Source organism: Ischnura elegans, chromosome 1, assembly GCF_921293095.1.
Source record: "Ischnura elegans chromosome 1, ioIscEleg1.1, whole genome shotgun sequence".
Taxonomy (NCBI): Eukaryota; Metazoa; Arthropoda; class Insecta; order Odonata; family Coenagrionidae; genus Ischnura; species Ischnura elegans.
The window spans coordinates 154,328,147-154,338,758 of NC_060246.1; the positions used below are offsets into that span (position 1 = coordinate 154,328,147).

Consider the following 10,612-nt stretch of genomic DNA (forward strand, 5'->3'; position numbering starts at 1 on the left):
TTATCAGCAGGTTCCATTATTATCTTTACTCTTACAAAGCATTTATTAAGTTTTTACGCACAGACAATATACATATACCCCATCATATATATGAGAACTAAAGTATTCCTAAATTCCCTAGCCACATAGTAATTTTACATTATGACACTCAAAAACATATCTAAGAAAATTATAAGACATCAGTTTTACGATCTTTCCAGTAGGTGCTTTTTTAGTTTACTTTTTAATTCCGTAATACATTTTATTCTCTTCAAGTTATTTGGTAACTCGTTTATTGCCATTGGGATTTTAGTATTCATTACACCTTTACCATAGTTGTTATTATATTTCGGTACATAGTAATGAGTAAGATTTCTCATTTCCATGGAGTGGTTGTAATCTTTATGAATCTTTAATGTATTGCTGAAATAATTATTAATAACTAGCACATAGATGTACAGGTCAGTAACCTTTAGTATACCGAGTTCTTCATACAAAGATTTATTATGTTCAGGAGAACCCTTGAGGGATATACCTGCATTCTTACGATTTGTTGTTGATTCAATCCCTGCTTGAATTAATTTGAGAATTTTTTTTGAGTTTTTAACAGTGTCCGGAAAGTATTGTGCAGTACCTCCCCAAATGGTAATTCCGTAGCGTAGTATTGATTCAACCAGTGCGTGATATATCATAATCTTTGTTTTTGTTGGGACTAGGGTATTAATTTGATACATCTGGTAATTAATTTTCCTTAGTTTACTGTTCATTTTAACTATGTGTCTATCAAATTTCAAATACTGATCAATGATTATACCCAAGTATTTGTAATGGGTAACTTGTTCCAGAAGAGTGCAGCTACATGTGCTACAAAGGCCCTTTTTATGTAGACATTTATGGTCATGTAAATAGAGTTTAATCGGAGTAATCGTAATAATCGTAATAATAATAATAATAAGCATACATAGACTACCAAAAGACATAAAATTCGGTTCCACATTATTGGCTAAAAGAAATCTTAAAAATTTACAAAATAGATATTTCAATTGTGGAGTTTCTTAACACAGTAATGAATAAGTGGCAAACTCAGTTGGTATTGAATACCTCTCAAGTTCAAATAGGGAACTTGCATATATTTCAGATATAATCTATAGCCCCAAAATTATATAAAAATATATGTTTGCATACCTCGGTGAAAGTTTTTTTATTATTTTATGACGTGGTTTGCGATATTTAATGCATCAAAGTTCACGAGAATTTTCAAATGCAAGTGAGAAGCGAAAACGCCCGATGATTGGCTGGTAGAAAAGTGACGTCATAGTTCAGTGCGAGGAGGCACGGCCATAGTAGAGGTTGCATACTTGAATGCAAGCGACGGCGTGGTTATGATTATTTTATTGAAGTGCTGACTTATCGGAGTTGTTCATTGTGACTTCAGGGCTATTTTTTGATCTATTTCTCCTCCATTGAAATCGATAGATTGCGTAAAGATGAAGGAATATGGTTATTCCTAGGCTGATCCTAGCAAGCTTCCTGTTACTGATTCCATCATGATAACAGGGTACTTTAGTGAAACTGTAGACTTCGTCGGCGCGGAAAGTCGATGCCGAGAAATGGAAAGGTAGCTGATGTGCATCTGAAATGTTTTATAGTTCATAACAAAGTGAGACTTGTGTATAATATTGGCGAAAGCGTATACTCATGAGATGTGTGCATTCTTTTGGCAGTCCGGTAGAGTCTTATGGTGAACTTATTTCCACCTCGAAGCTGTCGATGATACTTTCAACTTAAAAATATGTACCTTGCCTGTAGGGCGACAGGAAGCTCTGAGGAAGCCAGACTATTAATGTTTCTATTTAGTAGCGATAATATAGACGAACTTCCAACACCATCTACCATCTTGTAACTCAAAACCCAGAAACCACTTCCTATTCTGCAGAAAGAATCGGTCAATCGCGTTTCGATTAATATAATAAATACAACGTCTTCAGGTGTTAATAAGTTACTTTTGTAATTAGAAGGCCTTCCTAAAGTAACATTACAATTTGAATATTTTCCAAACAGAGTCTTTAATACATTTTGGGAGCTTTTCTCACGGTAGATCTGAAACCTACTCTACTTAAACTATCGGACAAGATAATGTTTAAATACTTTCATTAATTTATAACAAAATATAAGTTTATTAAAGTATACCGAAACCTACTCTAAAGGCGAGCTCATCGTCATTGCGATCGATTCCCAGCCACCGCAATGGCATCCATTGGACATCCAATGGATGACAGGGCTGACATCCATGGACATCCATTTGCTGTCCTCTGGACTTCCTACGCAGGTCCAAATGTCCCACTTGTGGACATCCATTGGATGTCTTGCTCTGGACTTCTTATGGATGCGAAATGGCCCACTTGTGGACATCCAATACATGTCTTACTCTGCACTTCTTATGGATGCCTGTGGCACCTAAAGGGCACAAATGGTATCTAAAGGGCACAAACAATCTGCAGTATGGCAATAAGTGAGTAAAAGCCTTATTTTAAAAATTTATTGAAACAACAGTTAAACACTATGTATTACACCACTAGTTACATTTTTCTTATTTTTAAGTCTATCATCAGAGTGCCTCAGCCAATCCTTTGTAGCTGAATCCACTTCTTTCCTTGTTGCAGCTGGGAACTTGCTTAGAACTGCACCTGTCATCATAAGCAAATTGCCAGCATAAGACAAAGGATCATCACAGAATTGTAACATGTTCCGTATTGCACTTGCCACCTAGGTCAGAGCCCACAAATTTGGACTTTCTATGAGGCAACAGTTGGCAAATTACTTCATATGAGATGACAAACAAGGGTTTGAGACATGAGCTTGGCTGCATATACTTAGTCATTTTCTTGAGCGATTCTATTATCATTACTGTCATTACATGAGATCTTGAAATTACCTCGATAATTAAGGTGTAAGCAGTTAATTTTCCCACAAAATCCACCTGATAAATTTAAGGCTGGAGAGTGGTTTCATTACTTTAGAGAAATAAAACTTTAGTCCAAATGTTAATGAAATAAGCAAGCACAACAATAGTTAAATGTCATTCAAAGAAAACAGAAATTATCTCATGATTTTTTTTACAGGCAATCTTGAAAATCATAGGAATGCTAATAAAAATAATCGAATGCTAGGGTTGTATTGAAAGGGAGGGTACTACCTTTGAATACAACCCAAGAGACTAGAGAGCATAATTCAATTCTGGGCGCTGGACAGCACAAAATAACAAAAGTAATGTCCTTACAAGAATTTCAACAAAATGCAAGGAGGGATTGATGATAGCTCTCAAGGAAAATACCTAAGCTACTGACATATGTTGGGTCTCATTGAAGTATTTAATTAATAGAAATTTGAAAACTTTACTTACAGCTTAGAGCCGAATGAATGCGTGTCTGTCCAAACTTTATGTTCCCTTTAAGGCCTTCCAATGAATAATATTATGCAATATTATCTAAGAATATTGCTCTCAACCCACGCCTTGTTGCATCTGGTGGAGTAGAACCCCCAACTCTTTTCAAAAAATCAATCTGAAATAAAAATTATTATATTAGGGATAATTCATTGAACCAAAGGCTATACATATCCACTATGACAATTTCACATGAAGAATACTGGGTGTCTCATTTATCTTGACCACCCGAAATAACTTTTTGTCCAGATGGAAATTCAAAAATGTGTCAAGCAAATGTCCATTAGCCGTCAGGGGGACATTAATCAGCATGATTGCCTTCCTTTTAGCTTTGTTAATTACAAAGATATGAACAGCAGTACATCTTTTTAAAATGGCACCCTATATTTTTTATTTGGCAGTTAATTTCCTCTCCTTAAGATTTATTCAAAAATGTAGCACAGTGGACCATTAACATAAACACAGTGTTATGAAAAATGACTGACTCAATAGCACTTAGTGCAGGTAGGTGGGTATTGGAACTACTCCACCAGTCATTCATAAAAAATATAGCGTGCCATTTAAAAAAGACATACCACTCTTCAAATCTTTGTAGAAACAAAGATACAAGGAAAGCAGTCATGCTGATTAATGTCCCCCTGAGGGCTTATGAACGTTTGCTTGACACATTTTTGAATTTCCATCTAGACAAAAAGTTATTTCGGGTGGTCAAGATAAATGGGATACCCTGCATAATCGGAATCAAGATCAAACAGTCTGCTTGCTTAGGAGAAAACAATATTAGGGAGCCAACGCATCTCAAAGTCTTTGATCACTCTATTGAGAAGTGCTTCAAGCAAATATAAAGTAAGATGAATCTAAACCATGTCCTATACTGGGCTGGGTAGTAATAATATTACCACAGATAAACTGATATTCACTTTATCATTATGGCCCAATGGTTCTATCCCTGAGTAATGTGCACAAATAGACTTGCCTCCAACAACTCAAATCCCACTACTTATCCTCTCTTTAACAAAATCGCAGTAACATCTTTCACTACCAAAAAATTCTCAAAAATGAGACAAAAATAATTGAAATTTTTTCTTTTAATAACAATTGCCTGATTGGAACTTTGATCCAAAATTTTTTACATCATCATGAAGAGGTTTTTCCCATGAAGCTACAGTTAAACCCACTACACCACAGATCACCCTAGTAGAAAAAAGTGTGTTCATTCAGTGTTCTTTTTATGTTCAAATTGTGTTCCTTCTATGTTCACCGAATGTTCACTTTATGTTCTTTTTATGTGTTTTGTGACAGAAAGAACATAAAAAGAACACAAAATGAACACTCGTCTGTGAACATAAAAAGAACATAATTTGAACACAAAATGAAAACTTTTTTGAACATCAAAAGAACACAAAATGAACATAAAAAGAACATTTTGTTGAACAACAAAGAAAAAGCTTTCACGGAAGTCCCATCATTTCCATGAACACTTTCACATCTTTGTGAATCAGATGTCAGTGTTTGGATAAGTTTCAAATCATTTTATTTCCAGCTTTTTTTATTAGTAACGAACTTATTACTAAAAGCCAAATGCTCAGGCCTTATCCCTGTTTAGTATGCAATAAAGTACATATTGAGAGTGTTTTCAGGTGTTCCTTGATTGCATTCTCGGATCGTTCAATGTCCATTTTTTGATGATATGCCTTCATTTTGGGATAATTTTCCCGGAAATTCATTATTTTAAATTTCTAGAAATATTATGGAAAACTGCTAAAAAATACAGTTTTGTGGATTTCAAGATGGCGAAATTCAAACTCATTTTTGGTAGACAAAGTCTCAAAAATCATCTGTATTACTTGTTTTATGTAAAGCTACTTGTCATGACACATGAACTGCAGTTATCCACAATCACCTCCAAGGAATGAGAATTTTTATACTGGTTTATTTTAAAGAACAACAAAGAAAAATGTTAATTTTGTGTTCAACATAGTGAACATAAAATGAACATATAAAAAAATGTTCAATTTGTGTTCACCATGGTGAACATAAAATGAACGCATAAAAAAATGTTCATATTGTGTTCACCATGGTGAACATAAAATGAACTCAAAGGGAACACAAAATGAACATAAAGAAAAATGTTCATTTTGTGTTCAACATAGTGAACATAAAATGAACACATAAAAAAATGTTCAATTTGTGTTCACCATGGTGAACATAAAAATGAACACAAAGTGAACATAAAATGAACGCATAAAAAATGTTCATATTGTGTTCACCATGGTGAACATAAAATGAACTCAAAGGGAACACAAAATGAACATAAAGAAAAATGTTCATTTTGTGTTCACTGAGATGAACATAAAAAGAACATAAATTGAACATCAAAAGAACACACCAAGAAATTGGTGAACATAAAAGAACACCAAAAGAACATATAAAGAACACCAAAAGAACACAATTTTTTCTACTAGGGCATGTACCCATGCATGATGTGCATCACTTTACATATTACTGTAGATTTATTAAAGACTATAATTCAGTAACATATGTACCAAACCTGTACTTACAAATTTATTTCTGATATTTGAGTTCTCCAATTCATTCTCAAAATCTATGACTAGGGTCAAATGCTGAAAAGGTAATTGCTCAAATAAATTCTCTTCAACCTTCTCATTGCTTTTCCCAGCAATTTCGTTAAGCCTAATCAGTACTTCTTGCTGATTTTGCAGCACCTGATTCGTTTTTCGTTCCATTTCTAGTTGCCATTCTATTAGAGAAAAATGCAAGCACAAATAAATAACTGTGAATATTTTCAATTTGTAATTTATGTCTATAATTAAGCAATACTTCATTTTCCACCTTACCTAAACTGCAACTTGCCATGGGCGATTGTGATAATTGCGCTTGCACAATAAACATACAATTTGATCAACAGTACGCTTTGGATTTCAGTGCAACGATAACATCTGATTAGTTATTAACGTTTAACTCAAGTCAACCAATATCTACGTCGGCAACACATTCAATAAATCCACTTGGTAAAAAATGGTTCACAATAAAATGAATAAACTCTGCCTAATATGAATAGTAATAACATCTACTCACACGTTTAGCGGTTGATACCCATCCGAGGAATCTGGAAGAATTTCACAAAAGACAAACAAAACACCGCACATTTGGATGATCATTTATTCGCAACTCAATGCAGATAACAGCAACTATATTCCCGTGACAGTAATACACAGTGAATACACAAATCACTAGTCACATGTAGCCGGCAGACATCTTGAATGTTTTGTATCGTTGGTAATCGACTTCCGACTATATCGATTGCAGTCGATAGATCGATATTTGTAAATCACGGGCGGTAGTTCCAAAATCGGAAAACTCTGCACTGATGACTTGAGAGGTATCTACTACTGGAAGAAATAATCAGCTCCTGCACCATTAAGAAATTGTACATTCATATAATTTATGTTATTTACGATATACAGTGTGTCCCAAAAAGAATGACCCGATTTTAAATAAGATTATTTACAAGGAAGAAGGGCTTAACATAAACATATTGTATACTAAATTACTCACAAAAGACAAAATTTTATAAAAAACCATCATAAATGTTCAATATGCCCTCCATTGGCTGCGCGGACGACATCTAGTCGATAGCTAAATTCATCCCAAACAGAGTGTAAGGTGTCTTCTGTCACTGAAGCTACAGCAGCTGATATTCATGTTTTTTGTTCATCAATGTCACGAGGAAAGGGAGGAACAATTAACATGCTGTTTAACATTCCCCAAAAGGAAAAAATCGCATGGTGTTATGTCAGGGGGCCTAGGAGGCCAAGAGTGTAAAGCCTGTTCTCGCGGTCCTGTACGTCATCTTAGCGTGTGTAAATAAGCAGTCAGCGAGACTGACTGCTTATTTACACCTTATTGTTAGACCTAATTGTTATGCCAATGGTCTAAAGGTTGTACGCTCCACATAAGCCCTCATAGTGACATTCAGCGGATTTTTCTAAAACTCTAAACAATTCCGATCACATCTGGCGCTATTTCGCTTGCCTAGTGACATTTGTTTCAATATTATTACAAGTTAAAATCGGGTCATTCTTTTTGGGACACACTGTATTTTACATCATGTCCATTGAATGTCATTCTATGGCCTCCATATGGATGTCCCAGTTGTGACCTTAATTAGATGTCATTCGAATGACATCCAATGGATGCCCCAATAGGGACCTTCACAGGATGTCCTTTAAATGGCATCGAATAGGCATCCAAAGGACGTCCATAAGAGACTTATGGATGTCGGGATGTCAAATGGACGTCCATTGGACACCATGCAGTGGCTGGGTTGTCACTTAAAAATTCCGTATCGGAAATCCTAGAGGGATGACCATCAACGATGACCATGATCACCTGCACTCTCACTATCACTGGAACCCGTGGTGAAAATATCATCCCAATCCAATTTCTATTTGGTTTCAACTGGGAAAGAGCAACATAGAACTGCACATTCTTTGGGCAACTTTGGGTTTGACTTTCCCTCAAACATCCCATTTCCCCCGTGGCGCACATCAGTCCTATCTTTATACGATGGCCTAACAACCTTTAAATGGATCCTTGGTTTATCCTGACAACCAACTAAATGGAAATTGCTGATCCACACGTCTTCCTCTATCTCCACAGTTTCCAAATCGAGGGCCGCGGAACATATTCCTCATTGTGTCTCAACTTTTTCTGAAAAGCAAGCCGGCGTAGAATAAAATCAAAGAATGCTGCGATTCATTTTTTGTGACCACCTCTGGATCCCATTCTTTTTCCATCTACAACTTCCTTTATCTTTGGGGGTTAACTATGGGACAAGATAATGTTTAAATATTTTCATTAATTTATAACAAAATATAAGTTCTAAAAATACCCAAAAGCCATTTTATTAATCCGCACTGAAGAGTGTAAATTAATGTGGAAGATGAATGCTGTAGACGTAGTAGTTTTCCTTAGGTTGAGTTGCAAAGTTCATGAAGTTGACAAAACGGCTAATTTTTCGGTGCGCGGAGTCATTTATTGCACTGGTGTTGTCTACATTTTTCTATTTTTTTGTAATAAAATAAATCAGAATTTAGGATAAAATTTCCTTTAAAATTCCATATAGTTCATTATTATAGCATGCAGTGAAGCCAGGATATAAATTTGCAAAGTACTGCGGCACATCATTTTGACGTCGACAGTAGAAGAAAACGCTGTCTTCTTGGCTGGCACTCGAATGCATGAGGGTCAACGTTGCTCTATATTTTCATATTTCCTCCCTTGATTTTAAACATCATGGAATTTTCTATGTCCTTCCGTAACTGAAATTGAACTAGTGCCATAAATAAGTTGAGTCCATCATAACCATCGAGAGACACCTATCTCGATTTTTGTTGTGAAGTTGAGTTTTTATTCTACGGCGGCCGAATTATCGAAAAATCTCAGTTTCAAGTTATTCAGTCAATGAAATATGGATATATTATTTATATTAAAGTTATCTTCGCTCACATAGCACACGGGTTTATCATTCCGTTTATTGTACTCTTATTTTTCCGTAACGCTCATCCCGACAGACGGCATGCATCGAGGCTTTTCTTCTAATTTCCTCCGTGGGAATGCAGACGAAAATTTTTTCTGGGGTGTTATTGCACAGAGGAACAATGCACCACTTGTAATTTTTCCTTATTTCAGTCATGTTCTCCTTTAAACGCAACGTGGCTCTTTCAAACCTGCAGTTACAGGGCTTGGATCTGGACTCCTACTGAACTATGACGTCACGGCCAAAGATTAGTGGGGGCGGTATTTTTTAGCCCGCGAAACTCGGGAGACTTTTGGGAGTCATTTTCTAGGGTAAAAACTGAATTTTAAGCGGAAAAAAGTATATTGCGGTACTAAGTGTTTACTGTAGTATATCAGCATACTGTTTATAAAAAGTATGCAATTTCCCTATTCAAAGTAGTATTATCCGAATAAAAAAAGGAATATTTCAAGGGGATTCACTTAGCCCATTAATATGGTTCTACCTAGCTGTCAACCCATTATCAAAGATATTAAATTCAACAAAATATGGATTCAAATTAAAAATTGATAGAAATCAGACACATGATTAATCATCTTTTCTACATGGATGATCTAAAGCTATATGCCCACAATCAGAAGGAGTTAAATTATATGTTGAAATTAACGGAGAGCTTTAGTAATGACATATGTATGAAGTTTGGAATAGATAAATGCAGAAAATTAGAAATTAATAAAGGGAGATACGTTGAAGGGCAAGATATTCTTTTAGATAGCGGAAAAATCGAAAACATGGAAGAACATGAAAAATATAAATATCTTGGCATACTGCAGAACACTCAAATCCCACAGAAAGAAATTAAGGAAAAAGTCACAAGAGAATATAAAAACAGGCTTCAACTTATACTTAAAACGCAGTTAAATAGCAGGAATACAACAAAAGCCATAAATACATTTGCTGTTCCAACTTTAACGTATACATTTGGTGTAATTCATTGGACTAATACAAATTAAGAAGACCTAGATAGATTGACAAGGAAAGCATTAACAGATTACAAATCACATCATCCAAATGCTGCTGTCGAAAGGTTATACATTAAAAGAAAAAATGGTGGTAGAGGTTTAATACGCATTAAGAACCTACATTGCAGAATTATAGATAAATTTCGAAATTACTTTTTCCAAAAAGGCGAGACGACTAACCTCTATAAGTCAGTCTTAAAAAATGATGATAAAGCAACACCACTCCAGCTTAATGTCAGAGACAAATCAATAGATGAAGAAACAATAGAGGAGCTAGAAGACACATGGAGAAGCAAGCAAGTACATGGCATACATCACAAATTTCTTCATCAGGAATGCGTAGACACCTCACTATCAAATGCCTGGTTACAAAGAGGTGAGCTATATAAGGAAACGGAGGGGACAATGGTAGCCATTCAGGACAGAGTAATTGGTACGAAGAATTATAGGAAATATATAACCAAAGACGGAAGCGTATTAAATGACTTATGTCGCAAATGTAATGCAAAGAGTGAGACGATAGAACACATAATTAGCGAATGTACGAATCTAGTAGGTAATGAATACACCAAAAGACACAATAATGTATGCAAAATTATTTATTTAGAAATAGCGTATGTTACC

General features: G+C 35.2%; 2 long non-coding RNA genes across 2 annotated transcripts; both read right to left on the bottom strand.

Moving 5' to 3' along the window:
* Nucleotides 1-2,503: 2,503 nt before the first annotated feature.
* On the bottom strand, nucleotides 2,504-3,422 carry LOC124153750. The gene is made up of 2 exons (XR_006863753.1): nucleotides 3,383-3,422; nucleotides 2,504-2,666 (listed from the first exon to the last, which is right to left on the bottom strand). It is a non-coding gene; the product is annotated as an uncharacterized LOC124153750 (long non-coding RNA).
* An 80-nt stretch (nucleotides 3,423-3,502) lies between these two features.
* LOC124153755 lies at nucleotides 3,503-6,809 on the bottom strand. The gene is made up of 3 exons (XR_006863754.1): nucleotides 6,524-6,809; nucleotides 5,986-6,185; nucleotides 3,503-3,542 (listed from the first exon to the last, which is right to left on the bottom strand). It is a non-coding gene; the product is annotated as an uncharacterized LOC124153755 (long non-coding RNA).
* Nucleotides 6,810-10,612: the final 3,803 nt, after the last annotated feature.